General features: G+C 38.3%; 1 protein-coding gene across 4 annotated transcripts in view; it reads left to right on the top strand.

Annotated features, from left to right (window-relative positions):
- Window positions 1-19,439, top strand: part of EXOC6B (exocyst complex component 6B) — a 762,215-nt gene that overhangs the window by 662,134 nt on the left and 80,642 nt on the right. The gene's annotated exons all lie outside the window — the stretch shown is intronic.

The raw sequence follows: 19,439 nt of genomic DNA, 5'->3' as shown, positions 1-19,439 counted from the left end.
TAATTTGTGCCTTCTTTCTGTTCTCTTTGATTATTGTTAATGCACCATTTTTGTCATTTTTAGCAGCCTTTTCAACGAGCCATTTTTTCATTTATTGATTCCACTTTACATATGTATTCTACTCTTATTCTGCTATAAGCAGTGACAGCAGAGCAGTTTGCTATTCTTTAACTTCTTGAGATACATATTTAGATCTATCTTTTTTCTTCTTTAGTTTTTCTTCTTTTAAGATATTCATTTAGGGCAATAAAGTTTCCTAGAGATACCTTCATCACAGAGATCTTTGTATCTCATATTTCCATTAACATCTCAAGATATTTCTGATTTCCATTTTGATTGCTTCTTTGACACATGAGTTATTTAGTAGGGCATTATTTTCCATTTTTTGATTTCCTGGCTGTCTTTGTGTTGTTGATTTCTACCTTGATTCTACTGTGGTCAGTGAACATAATAGATTGATTTCTAGTCCTATGAAATTTGTTGAGGCTTGACATTTGGCTCAGCATATGGTCAGTGTTGGTAAATATTCTATATGCCCTTTAAAAATGTGAGTTACTATCTGCAGTGTTTCTATAAACGTCGGTTAGATCAAATTTGTTAATTGCAGTGCGTAAATAGTCTATATCTCTATCAATTCTTTGGTTTTATTCTAATTATTCCATTGGTTGTTGACATTGTATGCACCCTTCCAATTATGATTGTGAATTTATTTTTCTTAATCTTGTCCATTTTTGCTTTATATATAATATATTACTAGGGGCATAAAAATTTAGGATTTTTTTGTCTTCTTATTAAGTTGACTTTTAACATTTTAATATAATATTATATATATATATAGGATGTTATAATATTTAATAATGCTCTTTGCCTTAGTGTATGCTTTGTCTAATATTAGTATAGCCACATCAGCTTTCCTTTTGGCTAGATTTGCACAGTATATTGGAGAAGGCAATGGCAAGCCACTTCAGTACTCTTGCCTAGAAAATCGCATGGACAGAGGAGCCTGGTGGGCTGCAGTCCATGGGGTCGCGACTAGTTGGACACGACTGAGCGATTTCACTTTCACTTTTCACTTTCACACATTGGAGAAGAAAATGACAACCCACTCCAGTGTTCTTGCCTGGAGAATCCCAGGGACAGCTGCCGTCTATGGGGTCACACAGAGTCGGACATAACTGAAGCGACTTAGCAGCAGCAGCAGCAGCAGCACAGTATATATTTTTTCATCAGTTTACTTTCAGCTTTTCAAGATTGTTATATTTAAGGTGTGCTTTTATAAGTGGCATGTAGAATGTTTGTTCAAACAAATTTTGCTTTTTATTGGAGTATTTAGTTAATTTTCATGTAAATTAATTACTGATATTTTGGGATTTATACATAGCATTATACTTGCTTTCTATTTTTGCCCTCTCTTTTGTTTTTGTTTTGTCTTTCTTCTTTCTTGCTTTTTAAAAATTAATTATACTTTATTACTCTACTTCTTTTCCCCATTATCTTGTTCGTTATACAGTCTCTAAGTGATTCCTCTAAACAATACAACCTGTACCTTTTACTTATAAAAGTCTGATAAAACTTAAACCCCACAAAAATGCTAGAACTTAAAGCAACTTTAATTTACTCCATTCCTACTCCTTTTATTCTTGCTAATAACATTTTCACTTCACAAGTGTTTTAAATCTAAATCAACATTAGTATTATTACTGATAATATTCATTTATATGTATCAAATATATTTATATATGTTTCCTTGCACATTATTTTTAATATATCTTTTAGTATAGGTCTGCTGCTGCTAATGCTGCTAAGTCACTTCAGTCGTGTCCGACTCTGTGTGACCCCACAGACGGAAGCCCACCAGGCTCCCCTGTCCCTGGGATTCTCCAGGCAAGAACACTGGAGTGGGTTGCCATTTCCTTCTCCAATGTGTGAAAAGTGAAAGTGAAGTCGCTCAGTCGAGTCCGACCCTTAGCGACCCCAGGGACTGCAGCCTACCAGGCTCCTCCATCCATGGGATTTTCTAGGCAAGAGTACTGGAGTGGCTTGCCATTGCCTTCTCCAGTATAGGTCTACTAATAATAAATTATCTCAGCTTTTGTCTTGAATTTTTTTTGCCTTCATTACTCAAGAATTTTTTTTTACTGAGCAATGAATTTTAAGTTGCTAATTATTTTCTTTTAGCATATCAATGCATAGTTCCATTGTTTTCTGATTTTCATCATGTTTCTTGATGAAGTAAAGTGTAAGTCTTATAGCTGCTCCTTTGAAAATTTGTCTGATTTTGACCATTTTATTCTGATGTGCGTAGTGTGGTTTCCGTAGAGTATTTTTCCTCTATGGAGTGTAAAATTACTCTTAAATCTGTAGATAGGGTTCTCTTGTAAGTTTTAGAAATTTTGCAGCTATTATGTCTTCAAATTTTCCTTCCCCCATTCTCTAGCTTCTGCTTTTTGGGACTCCAGAAGAACATACTTGGCTCTTTTCACTATGTCCCATATGTTCCGTCTTTTTGTTTCAGTCTAGCTATTTTCTTCAGTCTAGGTATTTTGTACTCATTCCAATTTATTAATCTTCTCTTCAACTGTGTACAATCTGCTTGTCAATCCACTATAATTTTAGTTATATTTTTCAATGCTAGAATTTCTTCTTTTTTAAATATTTCAGTTGTATGGTGCAGTTTTGCATTTTCTTTTGCATTTTATTGTTTGTTAGTCATGTAATGTAAGTCACAGTTTTTTTAAAGCCCATTTCTGATTTTGTTCATCTGTAGGACTGTTTCTGTTGTCTAGTTTTCTCTTGCTCCTGTTTTTGGCAAATCTAAATTTTTATTGAGTCCCTGTCATTGTGAATGAAAAATGTTACTGGTTCTGGATGATGATATTTTACTCCAGAGATTCATCTTGTCTTTTGGCAGGTATCAAGAGTGTGGGTGACATCACAACAATCTGCTCAGAAACTTTGTAGACTTGTGTCTGGGATGTGGTTCAGCCTACACTTTGTTCATGTCTACCATTATATGTATTCATCTTTGTATCCCAGCTGAGCGTACAGGGCATTTAGTAAGACCTCTCCTAGGCGGACCTGAACTTTAATTTTTGTTCCCTCAGCACCAAGAATCTGTAGAAAACTCTACTTTTTAGCCATTATCTGCTTGGCTTCTCAGGCCCTACCTTCTACAGCTTAGCATCAGCACATACCAGTAGGCTCACTTTTCTGTCCCTCTCCAGCCCTTTGAGTTTTCTTGATGTTCTCTTAGCTTCTCTGCCTTTCTCCCAACACCAAGAACCTGGTATACAGAATTTTGGCTTCATCTCAAAGAACTTCTTTTTCTTCAAAATCGTGTCTTCTCAAATCCTGTAGTCCTCAGTTGTTAGCTGATTTTTTGCTTCTGATCTTTCTGATTGTTTTTGGCAGAAGTTTGTCTACTACAAGTTACTTCATTATACTCAAAAACCTGTTTATTGGTTTAAAATAGAAATTCTTACTGATGCCATTAGCACCTTGAACAATTTGAAACCTCAGGAATTCCCAAACATGTCTATGACTACATGATTTCTGAGTGAAAGTGAAAGTCACTTAGTTGTGTCTGAATCTTTGTGACCCCATGGAAAATACAGTCCATGGAATTTTCCAGGCCAGAATACTGGAGTGGGTAGTCTTTCCCTCCTCCAGGGGATCTTCCCAACCTAGGGATCGAACCGATGTCTCCCAGATTGCAGGCGGATTCTTTACCAGCTGAACCCCCAGGTATATTTAGTTTTAACTTTTAATTTTAAATTAAATATACTGAATACTGAAGGCATATTTAATTTTAACTTCCAATGATTCTTTCATATAAACATCAAGAACTTTGATACCTATATCAGTATATGGGAAATGATAATTTCTTTTTGCTTAATTCTAAAATATGTTTTCTCTCAGGTTTATTTTCAAAAGGGTTATGAGCACAAAAAAATGTGAAAAGAAAGAGAAAAAAATAGAGTTTCCATGTTTAAAACATATTTGAATTTGTGAACCAGTCATCAACAATGCAGGCTCCCAGAAAAGAATATGAGATGTAATAGGGAAGTAAAAGTACAGAAGGAAATGCCAGGGTATGATTTTTGAATCTATGTCATAAAAATTACTTTGTTCTAATGCCATTTTTTAAGTACAGAAAAGGAGAAAATAGCCAGATTGAACTAGAATGATAAAAAGAAATTAATAATGACCAGAGGTTATAATGACTACGACCCTATGCAGATTGAGTACTTGATACATAGTTGCTATGAGAGGAAGGAAAGATGGACTTTTAGGAAGTATTTCTCTGTTCAGTAAAGCAGGACTTTGTTGTTGTCATCATTGTTGTTGATAATGATGTGTTCCTCAGCCATCTGACTGCTTCTCAATGTACCTTTAGAAAAATTATCTGTTTTGTTAGTGCACTATGTTGATTCAAAAGGAAAAGGTAAGTTTAGCTTAACTGAAGTTCCTTTGTCATCACAACTTTTTAGAGGAATAAAAAATGACTTCCAGCTCAGAATTGTATTTTATCACATACAAAAGAAGAGTTCTTTAGCATTTGAACCCTTATATAATTTTTGTGTGGATCAAGGTCCAAATTTTCTAAACCACCAAGTCCCTTGCCCTAGCCATCTTGACATCATCTAAAAGTATGGATCATAATATCCCTGAGGGAAATCTAAAATGTGACTCTGTGACTCCCGAAAGTTTGGCAGAGGAATAATTAACTAAAGGTAAAGATCTTAACACTGGTAATAGGCCTATGACTTCTACAGATCTGAGAGTATCTAGTTGTTGTTCTACTTCCAGGTCAGCCCTGACTCAGGTATACAGGAAGAAAGAAGAAGGACTTCCCTAGAGGTCCGGTGGTAAAGACCCTGTGCTTACACTGCAGGGAGCATAGGTTCGATCACCGAACTAAGGTTCCACATGCCGTAGGGCATGGCCAAAAGAAAAAAGAGGGAAGGAGGAAAAGAATAAGGGATAGTGATGGGAAAGATGTGGTGATTGGGATGAAAGTCCTTTTCATGTTTTTAATCATAGTAATATTCTGAAACCAATTAAGTGTGATATATCCTGGAATTTACTTTTGGGCTTCCCTGGTGGCTCAAATGGTAAAGAATCTGCCAGCAAGACAGGAGATCAGCAGGCAGTTGATTTACAAAGTCAAAAATATATTTCTTTCTTATCTCCTTTTGAACACTTAACATACTTAGGATCATACACAGGATCCTGAATCAGTTATATACCAGGAACAGTGCTTGATAAATCTTATCTTTTATATCTTGAAAATAATCTTGTGAGGTAGCAATTATTATTCTACTTAAAGAGGTGAGGAAATAGATGCAAGGTGCCCTTAAGCAGTATCTTATTGCTATGGAATAGCAATCTTAAATTTGGACTCGAGTGTTCTGACTTCAAGTTCAGTGATCTTTTTAGAAACACAAAGTGTGTTAGTCACTAATTTCTCAGTTGTGTCTGACTCTGTGACCCCATGAACTGTGACGCACCAGGCTCCTCCTTCCATGGAATTCTCCAGCCAAAAATATCGGAGTGGGTTGCCATTTTCTTCTTCTGGGGTTCTTCCTGACCCAAGGATTGAACTGTATCTCCTGAATTGCAGGCAGATTCTCTACTGTCTGAGCCACCACATGATCAGGATATCAGTAAATACTTGGTTAATTGGTGACTGAGAAGGAACAGTTTTCCTAAAATAGAAGGCAGACTTTAAATGACTTCCTTGGCTTGATTTAACACTCATTATACCTCCTTTTGAATTTCAGGCAAGGGAAATGATTAGTTTGATTATTGCCATTTTTAAGTTGAGACCAATTAAGCTTTATTGAAGGCCTCAACTTACAATTGTCATTCTGCATTTCTCATTAAGGAAAGTTGGGATGTGTGGAAGTTGTCATCTTGTTTGAACGTAAGATGGAGTGTTTCAGTGATGACTGCTATGGTGGCTCGTCTCTTGTGATCTGTGATGATGTGATGACTAGGGATTTCTGAGTGAATACAGAGGGAAGAAGGAGAGAGATATCATTTCTGCCCCCTTAAAATGTTCTACACAGAAAATGTTTTTTTCCAATCTGAGGCAAGGCATTGTAATGCAAGATTTATTAAGCATTTAGGATTAGCTAGGTTTTGTGGGGAGTATAATATAAACTAGCCAAAGCTCTTGTCTGCAAGAGATAGTCTTAATAGAAAAAAGTTCTAACATGGTCATTCATATACTTCTGAGTTAATTAAGTTTGAGGAAATTATTTGCCACTTAAAAATACCTATTTCCTAATTACTACCAGCACCATGTCCTGGAATCTTTTAAGCTATGTTGGGTGGCCGCTAGTGGTTCTGTTGAGTTCCCTTGGGTGTGATTCTGTACTGTGGTGGTAGAGTGGGGGAAATTGAGGAGGTAGACGAGCTGAGCTGATAGGTCTCTGGGTGCTTTATCCTAAATCTGCCTAAGCAGCTTTGATATTACACGTTTCGTATTTTGAGCTTCTTCATAAGATTCATTTGGGAGAAGCAAACAGGCTCTGCAACTAAAAAATTTAAATCACTGGGTTATGCAACAGTAACAAAACATCAGGCTTTATGGTAGGGCACTCATCTAAATGCTTTGTGGTCCTGCAGGAACTAGAAATTACCTCCCTCATTGGAAAAGCACTATTGAAATAATGCACGGTTAAGTTTTGAGAGTGAAAAGGGTTGTCATACCACCCACTTATTTGCCAAGAAAGGATCCTCTGAAGAGGGAATAAGTGAACATTATAGAAATTGTCCTTTCATTTTGTCAAAAAGGATTGACAAGACAGATCAAGCTGTAAGAAAGCAAATGCAGCCCAGCCAAGTGGGATCTAAATGCCAGGGAAGACTGCTCTTAAACAATTTGAGGCATACAACTAATAATTGTTTCAAGGGGAATAAATAGCCAAGAACAAATGGGGTCTCTATTTTTTTATCTCTCCGAAACAGTTTGTAGTATGAACCATAAATACTAAGCAGTTGAGCCATTTTGATAGTTTGAAAAAATAAAAGAAAACAAACAAAACATGGCTAAACTCTGTGAAATGGAAAATGAGTTTTCCATACAAATGACTGATGAGTTATGCAAAAAGCATTCCTGAACAAAAGCTTTAGGACTACTTGCTTTTAGTTTGGTTTGGTTTTTAAATGGGAAAATGGGTCAGTTGGTCTTATTTTAAAAGTGAAAGTGAAAGTTGCTCAGTCCTGTCTGACTCTCTGGGACCCCATGGACTGCCAGGCTCCTCTGTGCATGGAATTCACCAGGCAAGAATACTGGCCTGCTTCAGGATATCCTCCCAACCCAGGAATCTTATAAAATATCCCCACAAAGCTTGTCATTCTAACATGTGATCCAGTATAGGCAGTAGAGATGCGAAAAATCACATCTGAAATGATTCTTCTCATTAATGTTACCTGGGCTTCTTAAACCTGATTTGTAAGATAAAGAGCCTTTGTCTGTAGAAAACATTTACCCTTCTGAGAACTTCCATTTCTGCTCCTCTGTGTGTGTGTGTGTGTGTGTGTGCTTAGTCACTCAGTCAGGTCCAGTTCTGTGACCCCTGCCAGGCTCCTCTGTCCATGGAATTCTCCTTGCAAGAATACTGGAGTGGGTAGCCGTTCCCTTCTCCAGGGAATCTTCCCAACCCAAGGATAGAACCCAGATCTCCTGCATCGCAGGTGGATTCTTTACTATCTGAGCCACTAGGGAAGCCCTTTTCCGTTCCTGCTTACTGAGAAAGGGAAGGAAATCAACATTGGCTCAGTTGCCATCAATGCGGAATCAAACTTCCACTGTTGTGGTTACTTCAGAATGAAAATATAAGGCTGCTTTGGAGCCAGTTTTGTTTCTGGCAGTGATGTAATCAAGTAAACACTAGAAACTCCTGAAAGGCTCCACCTCAAAAGTGTAGAGCGTTCCTCCACAACCCAGAATCAGCCAAGATGGTCATTGGTAGTGAACCTCTCAGAACTGCAGAAGGCAGGAACCATGGCTCTGCTTCCCCTTTCTACCCTCTCCTTTCCTTCTCCCCCACTCCCTGCTTCATTCAGAGCTACTAAGTGCTCTCTCTGGAATGTTTGAAGATGAGGATTTAGGTCTGGGCAACCTGTTAAAAATATGAATTGTTACCATGAACTCTGAGTGGCCTTTCAGCTTTGCTGACAGAAATTTACTCCATGTAGACACCCCCCTCCAAAAAAAAAAATTAAGCAGGTAAGGTCATTTGGAGTTGAAACAAGCATGCAGTCGGTGTGTTTGAAATGAAATTATAATTAACCTACTGATGGCTGTGAGGTGTTACCTTGAACTCTGTGTGGCCTCTTGGCACAGCGGCTGAACTTGCTTTATTGAATACCCAGAGACCTGAACAGGTGAAATCAGGATATGTCCAGGGCCAATTGTACTTTTAGAAAGAAGGTTATTTCTCTTTTAGTGCTGATTATAAGAGAGTTGAGGATTAATTGAGCAACACTAATCAGAAAATAAAAATGAGTTTTGACCATTCATGTCTACATGAAACATAAAATTGGTTAAAACTGCTGAGGAAAATGAGTTTACTTGCCCACTTTGTGAATTGATTCCTGAAGCGATGAGAAATTACTAGGCCTGAATAGTGGCCTAGGAAGATTGTTGCAATATGGAAATCATATATTATCTACATGTTTAGGAAAACATTGTAATTACCAGCTGAGAGATATGAAGTGTTGCTCGAAGTCCAAGTGGTCTGTTGACACATGGGCTGGACAACTTTATGGAACTATTCAAAATGAGGTAGGTAAAATTATACAGCAGTAACTTAGCATTGTTAATGACAAGGAAGGATGGTGAGGTCATTTATGATGTAGAATGAATGAGTCAGAGATAAACTTTAACTCTCTCTTTTCCATGAAATATTATTTTAACGGAAGTGGGCAGCTTACTGCCTTACAAAATCAAAAAAATTGAATAATGGGTACTGCAGTTGTCAAGTATGTACTAGGTTAAGGGAATACTATAAACAGTTTATTGACAGAGTTGGTTATAAGCTATACCTTGTCTTGGCTTTAAGCTGACAAGAAACCCATTTTCCCCCTTGTGACACTGAATAAAAACACCTGCGTTATTCCTTTGCTTCCATCTTCACGTATATTCCCTCTCATTATCTAATATCATTGCATGGTGAAGGCACGTTTCAGAAAAGCAAAAGTTTGGGGATCCTGCTTGTTTTGGCTGAGAGAACCTATTGTTCGACTAAACAGAGTGTTTGGTTCATTTTGTGCTTTTGACAGACTGGCTGGAATGAATGCTCTTGTTGATTTAATGAGCAAAGAATAATAATCCAAAATGGGGTTTGATTACTAGGTGGAATTGCTCCTTCATAGAATGATCTAATTGTTCACAACTCTGGGTAGTGTTAAGCAGTAAAGTATAAGTAATATGGAGGTTTTTCTATTTGAAAAGAAGTTTCGGTTAGGTCACACATAAAACCACTCTTGGCCTTCCCGACTCCTTTTTTAGTAGGAGTTGTTGTATGCTCTTCAGTTTCTTATAGAACACTTAAGTGGAGTAGAAAGTTCACAAAGTACTAACCAGTAATCCAGGTTCATATCAACTTAATGCCATTTCACTTGGTTGATAACTAAGGCTCAATATTGGTAGCAGACCAGAGAGATCTATATTTTTGGAAGTAAGTGCTTTGTATTTGCCCAGCATGTTTCATCTTAATCTAATGCACAAACTTAGAAATGGACTAAACCCCCCATAATGGTTATAGGTATGATCATTAGCTCAGTGTCAACAGTGCTTGACTGCCTAGTCCTACTTTGGGGTGCCGTGTGGATTTTGGTAGACTTCAGTGTAACTTGATATACCTGCCTAAATGTATAAGGCCTTGGATAATTTTATTTCTCTTGTTTTCCCCAATAGTCTGATAGATGTTCTCCAGTTCACAGATGCATCATGGTTCTATCCTATATTTAGAAGCATCACACTTTATTTGAAATATTTCTGCAATCTGGGATGGTCATCCTATTACAGCTTCAATTGTATCTGTCTGCCTGCCTTCTCCTTAAAGCCTTTCCTTATCATCCCATTCCCGTCTCTGAACTCTTATTATATTGATTTTCCATAACACTGATAATGGGTGGCTGATATATGAGAAAACTTAAGTATCTGCACTTATATCAGTGCTTTTAAACTTAATCATACTTATTTTACATACTTATCTCAGAGTCCCCTCTGCTTTTGCATGGTAGCTAGTCCCTTCTGATTACTGCCAAAGTGATCTTTCTAAAATATAAATTTGATTGATTATTCTGGGTCTGCCCATCATCTCCAGAAAAGAAAGAGAAAGCCCTTGCATATTGCTGTCTTTTTAGGCCAGCTCCTACCTACCTTTCCAACTGCGTCTTCTACCATTCCTTTGGTATACCCACACTTTGTTGCTGTTCACCCAACATGACATAGCAGAGTTTCTTCCTTTTAGCTGGGCACTTATACCTACCCCTGGCAAATATTTACTCAACTTTTAAGACTCAGATGTTTCCTCCCCTTGGAAACTTTCCCTGATTCTTTCAGGCAGGAGCTGGCCTGCCCTTTGCACCTCTTTAACACCATAGACCATGCTCTAATACAGTATATCTTATTGTACTGTTTTTGTTTTCCCATATGTCTCCTCTTCTAACTGTACACTATTTAAGATAGAAACTGTTACCGTTCTCATTTTTATATACTAGCTCAGTTCCTGCTACATAGCAGCTGCTCAATAAATGTTTGTCAAATGAATGAATGAGTGAACAAATGAACTTTTTTAAAAGAAAAAGTTTAAAAGCCAAGTACTCTCCAATGCGAGAGATACCTTAAAGTATTTTATATCCATAAATATCCTTCTTTGTATGTCAGTATATGAACTACTTGCTAAGGAGCCTGGGTGCATACCCTCTGTTGTCTTTCAGCAGGGAATCCAGCCTGTGAAATATGTCTTGACCATGAATACTTTGATTGGAGAAAGTCTTCTAGTTTGAGTAGAAGTGATTATTGCTGTTGTTGTTGATCACACCTAGATTCCAAAGTAGGTCAGATAGGTGTGAGGACAATTTGACTGTAATAGGGTAGAGTTTTTAGTCTTATCTTTTACCTTCTCTTTATTGCACAGTGAGCTTCAGAAAATTAATACTATTCCTTAGTGTTTTGCAATATTTTCAACCTAGACCTTAACAGGACGGAATGAGTCAATATTCCCACCTGCTTTGTAATAATTCACATAAGACCCAAGCAATGGCCAGTTCTATTCAAAGTTAACATAAAAGAACAATGCCGCTAATATCCTATTCAGGGACAGCCATAGGGCTTCCCCATCAGCCAACCCTCATCCCCCAAGTCTGAAAGCACAATCTTGAAATTTGATATTCTGTTTCCTAAGACCTAGGTGTTCTACTCTCCAGGGCTCTTTAAGCGGGTAATAGAAGCAGTTTAGGAATAAAGAGTAGGAACTGTCATTTTAAAGGTGAGTACAACAAGGCACGCCAAGGTTATCCAGTTTGTGAAATGATGTTGGGAAAGTTTGGGTACAGGTCAATGCAGTGTTGAGGAAAGCACCCAGGTATCCTTGACAGATACCCGGGCTAAATACCCAACTCTTCCACCCTGGGCAGTTTAACTTGTGCCAGAAATCCCACGGATTTTCTGAATGAATTACCATAATTGGATTTAATTCAGGAGGGGGATGTTTCCTGTACACACCAAACAAGCTGCATACTGGATTCTTTTGCCTCTTTGACAGGGAGAAGAAACCCAACAGGAAATACATCTTTGCAAATTAAAAAAGTTGATGAGCTAAGTCCTTCAATATTGGGCACTTATCCAAAGTGAACTCCTAGTGACCCCCTGGCACCTTGGCTCACCTCACCACACTTCACAGCCAGAAGCATACCAGGTGGATTCCCGTTCTTCCCTCCCTGATAAGGCAGCAGGACCTTGTCACACCCGTACTCACATCCAGTCTCCTTCCCCGTTTCCGCTGACCCCAGGTCTGATAGAAATCCAGGGTGATAATGCTATTGAGGTACAGGCCATAAACCATATCAGTATGTACGTAAGTAGAGGGAGGGGAAACGGAGAGGAAAAAGCAAAAAAGGCCAAATAGAGAGTTCAGCTTCACCTCTGGGTGACCTTGGCAGCATGTAGAGTAAGAAGGGAAATTGCCAGGAACTTGCAGTCTTTTGTTGAGCATTGTTTTGACTTGGCTTTGCTACAGAGCAACTTTGGGGGACTGGGGCAAAAAATAGGTCATTGTGAACTGCAGGTGCAGTTTTGATCTTGAACTATAATCTGAACTGTATATGTGCAAACCCAGAAGTATTTATTGAGATGAAAATGAAGCTTTCCCTCCTAGATAATACAGACCACTTTACATTATAATAGCATCAACAACATAACTGGGTTTTTCTTTCCCCAAAAAGGAAGGATAGAGTAGCCGGCTCTTCTTCCTCCCCGCTGCCCCTCTCCTTTTATTTTTCCTCTCTCCCTCCCTTTCTCCCTCAATCTCTCCCTCTTCTTGTTTTCTCTCACTTCCTCCCTCCTTCACTTCCTCCTTTACTGGACTATGCCTCTCTATTGTGAAAATCCTCATTTGACAAACCAACTCTTGAATCTGAAGGTACGCTCTTCTCCTATACTGATTAATGTAGGCAGATGCACTCAAAGACTCAGTGACAGCAGGCAAGATATTGAAAGGGCTGGGACTTTAACTGTCCCAAATAGTCAGCACTACCATGATCTTTGCATACTTAATTTAAACTCTTGAGAATATGCAGGCCAGTGTGCAGAAAAAACGTATCTCAACAAATGAAAGAGAGTTTTAAAACCCTTACTCTTGGCCTCAATCGTGTCATTTAATCCCTCCCACCATATGTTTGCTCATTTTCTAAACCTAGTAGGAAACATGTCAAAGCACCTGGCTGCTAAAGTGATAGGCACTGTCTTTGGACTAAGAGGAAAATCTGGAGAGTATTGCCTGAGCAATTTTGTACTTGAGAACTATTAAACACACTGCTTGGGTTGCTGATTTCTTCCCTCCAAAGTACTCTGTATATACAAAGAAGATTAAGAGAGCAGAGGTTTAAATGGCAGCAAGAAATATTTAGATTAGCCTAGAAATGCCCTGCCACAGATTTGTCTAGGAAAGGAGGAGTCTTCTGTGGTGGTGGTTTAAGTTGCTAAGTCGTGTCCAACTGCTTTACAACCCCATGGACTGTAGCTGGCCGGGCTTCTCTGTCCATGGGATTTCCCAGGTACTGGAGTGGGTTGCCATTCCCTTCTCCAGGGGATCTTCTCGACTCAGGGATGGAACCTGTGTCTCTTGCAGTGCAGGTGGAATCTTTACCACTGACCCACCAAGTTAGGTGAGGCCTAATACCAAGAAGGTCAGTTTTTTTTTCATTTTCTGATTGTTGTGACTTTTGAAGATTAATAACTTAGAGGAAAATAGGTATCTGCTACTGACACTTTTTGGATAAAGTTGGATTCATTGACTGAAAATGTCGAGAAACATAAGCAGCTAAGAAAAGTGGTTTCATTATGTTTTCAACAATGACGTGATGTAGTCTGGATAATGTGGGTAGGAAGGTGGAAAAGGAAGGATAGGTAGTCAGATGGACTCCACTGGAGGTTTCTCTGAACTTTGTGATTTAATATGTTTGAACAACTCAAAAATTTTTTGTTCTTTTTTTCTGAACCTTTATTGATATTTGGAGGAAAGAGATGTAAACTATTGTCTCCTTTCAGGAGGGAGACAAGACTTGGGGTAGACAGATATCTTAAGACAATGTGTTGGCCTTCATTTGGGATTCCTCCCCTGTGATTCAGGGTGGGGTCCCCTAAGACACTAGACTGCTTAGACAGAGTACAAGCCACTATCACCTTCTAGTGCCCCAGAATTTTATCCACCCAGGAGATCCAGCTGCTGCCAACAGGAAGTATCATGCTTCTGTGATCTCTGGAATCCAGATTCCCAGAGGGAGCAGTGATCTGGAGCTGCTACTAGCTACACCTCTGTTGTCCTAGAAACCTTAAATTCCCAGACCTGGATACTGCTAAACTATTCATAGAACAGTGACTCTCAATGATGATGGGAGAGCAATGGGGTTAGGGGCACATCTAGAAGGCTTCCTGACCCTAGTCATCACCTCACATCCTACTCACCTCTTCATGTTCTTCCACTATTATGGAAACCCCTCATATTCATCATGTAGGTAGAATAATAAAAGAATGGTTAACCTTTAAAAATCCATGTATAACAATAAATGCTTCCTCATCCCTTTCATTTTCACTAACCATTCTTTGCATATTTCCTATGTGCTAGACAAAGTGGTATATTCATACATTAGCTCAGGAAATTTTCCAGAAATTATGTGAAATGGGCTTCCCTGGTGGCTTAGATGGTAAAGAATCTGCCTGCAATGCATGAGACCTGGGTTCAGTCCCTGGGTGGGGAAGATCCCCTGGAGAAAGGAATGTAAACCTGCTCCAGTATTGTTGCCTGCAAAGTTCCATGGACAGGGGAGCCTTGCAGGCTATTACAGTCCATGGGGTCGCAGAGTCATACACAACTGAATGACTAACACTTCCTTTCTTCACTTTCTATGTGAGATAAGAATTACTATTTCCATTTTATACATGAGGAAACGGAAGCTTAAAGAGGTTAAGCAGCATAGCTAAAGTAACACTTAGTGGCTGAATGAGGAGTTAGGCCCAGATCTGTGTGATGTCAAAGCTTCTTAGTTGTTACTCTGTTCTGCTTCCTCTTGCCAACGTCCTTGCCTGGAACCAGGTTGCTGAATGGCTGGCTCATGTCTGTAGTAGCAGTTGTTCCCTCAGATAGCCATGAACTCTCTCCTTTAAGTTTTAGAGGAAACATTAAACAGTGCTAAGTCTTTACGTATGTTTAGAATTCCTAACATCCCATACATTCATTTTTCCATACCTCAAAGTAAATGCAGTCAAGTGATTGGCCCCTTTGAGGTCTAATTTTTTTTAAGAAATTTAAATAGAACAAATACTATATTCCCACTATCTAGACTTGAAAATTAACATTTTTGTTTGATGTTTCATCTTTTTATTTTAAAACTCATACATTGTCAAGAAATAGACAAAGAAAGGAAAAATAGTTAAATGAAAATAAATAAAAGAAGCAAAACATTATAACATAGATAACACCCTGCTTGATCCCTAGGCAAGCCCATTCCTGCCATGAGTTTGGCATTTATCTTTTCAGTTTTTTAAAAAAATATTTTAAAGCCATTTTTATCTGTGTCTTGTATGTAATGTCGATTTGTGTGTTTTCTAGGTTTATGTATGTAGGTCATGCTGTATCTGTTACATTATTTTTCGGGTTCAATTGGTAAAGAATCTGCTTGCAATGCGGGAGACCTGGGTTCAGTCCCTGGGTTGGGAAGATCCCCTGGAGAAGAGAAAGGCTACCCACTCCAGTGTTCTGACCTGGAGAATCCCATTTCAGTAGTATTTTCAGAATTTCTTCATCCTTATAGTGAGATCTAATTTGTTCCTTTTATCTGTAACATAGTTTTCCATTAATTATTATGCCATGTTTTATTTTCCATTCTGCTGTTGTTGAACATTTCAGTTGTTTCCATTTCATTATTTTGTTTCCAAATAGCATTCCAGGGAACATTCTTAATTGCTTCCTTGTGCATACATATGTGTGTTTCTTGAAAGTTTATTCCTAAAAGCATTACCTGCAGGTAAAATGACTGGCTCATTAAGTTGTCTAGCCTTTTTTTAAAAGCTTTTTATTTTGTATTGGGATATAGCCAATTAATAATGTTGTGATAGTTTCAGGTGAAGGGCTAAGGGACTCAGCCATACATATACATGTATCCATGAGTTGGATATATATGTATTCTTGAGTTGTATTCTTGAGAATATACATGTATTCTTGAGTTGTCTTGTCTTGATGCACATGAGATTTTTATATGTTGAGATAAACCCAAGTGAAACCATCAGTGTGTGTTTACTGTAAGAGAGAAGAAAGGTAGGGGTAGTGTCGGTGTAGAGTATAGAAATGTGAGACTGGCGCTCATGGCTGTCTGTAGCGTTCAACAGACAGAATGTCAGTCTTCAGCTCTACAGGCAGGAGAGATCATTGTGGTTCAGTTGATTATATATGTCATCTTCTCTTTATTGGAATGTTTCCCCTTTTTTATACACTCTGGGATAGGACTATTCCTTAATTTAGAAAAAGGAAATAAAATGTTTTATGCTCAAAATTCAAACACAGGCCAGCTCTGTGGTATTCTCAGCAAACTGCTTTCGGGATCTTCATAATATCCCAACTGTCTGTCAGAATGCTTTACTGTGGTGCCTGCAGCAGAACCTGAAAGAAAGAATTTATCTTTGCAAGAGTGGCTGAGAATGGCAAGACTGTGCATTGTCTGGGCGTTCTGCTGTACTTATTAAGTATTTATTTATTTAGTGGCAAAGGCTGTGACTTTATCTTCTTCTAGCTCATTTTCCAGTGTAACAGGATAAGACCACTCCTGCCATTATGATTTACCATGCAGTAAACAATGAGGGCTTTTGGATTGCATTTTACAGAATTGCTTTATTCGGTTCTCCTTCCAACCCCTTTGGGAAACAATTGACAATTGATATTTCTCTTTTGGATTTCTCAGTGAATTCAGCATTCCTAGATTTGGTTTCTGTTTGTTATTTGTCTTGTAAAATCCATCATTTTGGGGATAAGAATGGCCTATGTCCAGCCTAACAGCTTTTTGCTTACTAGTCTACCCAGTGACAGGAGGGAAAGCGCAACGTGGCTTGCCCTGGCCCTGTCTCAGCTGTGCTTTTCATATCTACTTCAAACATAACAGTGCTGCACTCCCACACAAATGACAGTTGGGTGTCACCTTTGACCATGGAGCTTAGTCCTTTCCCAGGAGTTCATCTTCAGTCATGGGAAGTTCAGGTATCTCAGAGTCAAAATTCTACAGAATTAATCAGGTCATCCTAGTCGCTCTGTCCTCAGTCATATCCTACTCTGCAACCCCATGGACTGTAGCCCACCAGGCTCCTTTCTCCATAGAATTCTCCAGGCAAGAATACTGGTGTGGGTAACCATTCCCTTCTCCAGGGGATCTTCCCAACCCAGGGATTGAACCTGGGTCCCTTGCATTTCAGGAGGATTCTTTACTGTCTGAGCCACAGAAAGCCCAGCCTAGGGGCCAGTTAATTTCACAGGGCATGTTTATTACGTTGATAGAAGAGGAGTTTCTGGATCTTTTGTGTATTGAGGCTTTCGTGTAATTTTCAATCTGATGTCAAATGTAAACTGATCCCAATTTTAAATTATCCCCCAACTTCGGATCTTGCTTTCAGAGGAAAAGATTGAGTATAGGTGCGTTTTTATTTTATGCATCCATTTTTTTCTTATATCAGCATAGCTTATTTGTTATCTGCATATTTGTCTTTTTAACATTAGTTGCTGAGTTCCTTTAAGGCAGGCCTCCACGTGTGTGAGTTTCGGTTCTCAATGCCTTTTGTCTTGTTGATTTGCAGTAAGTAGATATTGAATTAATTCCATATGTATTTTCAGGGGTGAATTTGGAACTTATGGGGGGTAGGAAAGATACAAAGAAAGCACATAAGCTAAAACCCAACCATTGTGCAACAGAATGCTATTTTGCCCAATGCTCTCAAACTCAATTTCAACTACTTGTCCAGAAGTAATATATACATCACTCCATTCTGCATCTTTGCTCTATATATTTTATATTCAAAATTCTGATTAAAATGTGAGTATAGTTTATATGCCAGAGTTTCACCCGCTACCATTCAGTCTCATATTGAATTGTCTTAAATTTATGATCTGTCTTTAATGTCAGGGGAGTAAGTATTGGGATTTCAGTTGGGAGGTATAAGAAACCCTTCTGGATTGTACCAGACCTCCTAAACAAAGACCAGGAGGTGCTTACTCATATGCTTTGATCCTTTGCTACTACATCCTTTGAGACCTGTATCCAGAGAGAATACATCTTTGTTTTCCTTTGTGGACAGGAGTAGAGACCCAAGTAAGGGAATTAAACTGGCCTGTAAGAAGGAAGTTCTTCACCCTGAGACTATTGCTTTCCATTCATTCCTTTTGTAATCACAAAAATTCCATTATCCATGTTGAAGAAACGTATTTTTCCTATATAACAGATTATTTTCAATGTGATATAGAGAAATAATTCTGACCTGAGAATACAGAGGTCCATTTCTTATTTCTGTCTTTATTTCTTTTTAAGTGTGAACAAGTAATCTAACCTTTCTTGTCAATTGTCATTGGAAGCAGTTAGCTATGATAATAAGCCCATACCTAAGGCATTGCATTTGATTTGGAGTACCACATGTTGAGCAGGACACTGATAAAGTATGTTTAGAAGATAAAATTAATCAGATTATCAAGAGATCTGGAAATCCTGTTTAAATAACTGTGGATATTTCAACCTAGAAAAGAGAAGGCTTGGGTGTTTTATGATACCCAGTTTCAAACATATGAGGACCTCACTTGTTAAGAACTGTGAGTAGACTTACTTCTGTTTTGCTAACTAGAACCCATGGTTGAATGTTAAAAGGAAGCAGATTTCCTCAGTATTAGAGAAAAACTTGTCAACAGTTAGAGAACTCAAACATTTTAACAGACCACATTTCCTATGAGGCGTGCAAGCAGAAAACAGATTCATATTTATGAGGGGATATTTTACATTAGGTAGCGAACTCTACTAAATGATTCCCAAGGCCCCTACCAAAGCTAAAAGTGTATGATTCTATAAGTAGACACACTCAAATTCCTTCCACCCTTCACTTCTATGATCCTAGAGGATCTATACGTTTTAACAAACTTCTCTTAAAATCATGAGAAGAATATGTAAAGCATGTTATTTTGTTACTTTAGAATCTGGCAGAATTTCGAAGTCTGATATGATCACAAGTTCCCTGGAGGGGGTGCTCCAAGCTTGTTCTTCATCTGCTGGTTCTCCCTCCCTCCAAGCACATCTGCCACGTTTTGTTTTTTTTTTTTTTTCTTCTTCTTCTTAGTGATTTTTGTATTTCTTTGAATCTTTACAGGTGGTAGCAATTTTGGCTCATCTGACTTGATGGTATGAAATTCTAAATAGTTGGGGGTCATTTGGAGTGATTACTTTTTTCTTTGTATTTTGGGAGCCTGGGGGAGTGTGTGTGGAGCTGCTTAGTTTATAGTGCTTGTCAACATAAACTCTGTATTCATCTTCCCATCTCTGAAGAACAGACAGAGGAGGTTCGTGATATCACAGATGTCCTGCAGCAAACACATACAGAGTCAACAGAATTACAATAGTCTCTAAACTGGACAAATTTTGTAACTTACATTTTTAAGTCAGTGGTTTGGAGGGGAAAA

The sequence above is a fragment of the Moschus berezovskii genome, chromosome 11 (genome assembly GCF_049115385.1).
Source record: "Moschus berezovskii isolate FMDL1 chromosome 11, NW_MosBer_1.0, whole genome shotgun sequence".
Lineage (NCBI taxonomy): Eukaryota > Metazoa > Chordata > Mammalia > Artiodactyla > Moschidae > Moschus > Moschus berezovskii.
The sequence above is the reverse complement of the archived record's forward strand: the minus strand, read 5'-3'. Positions and strand labels throughout refer to the sequence as shown.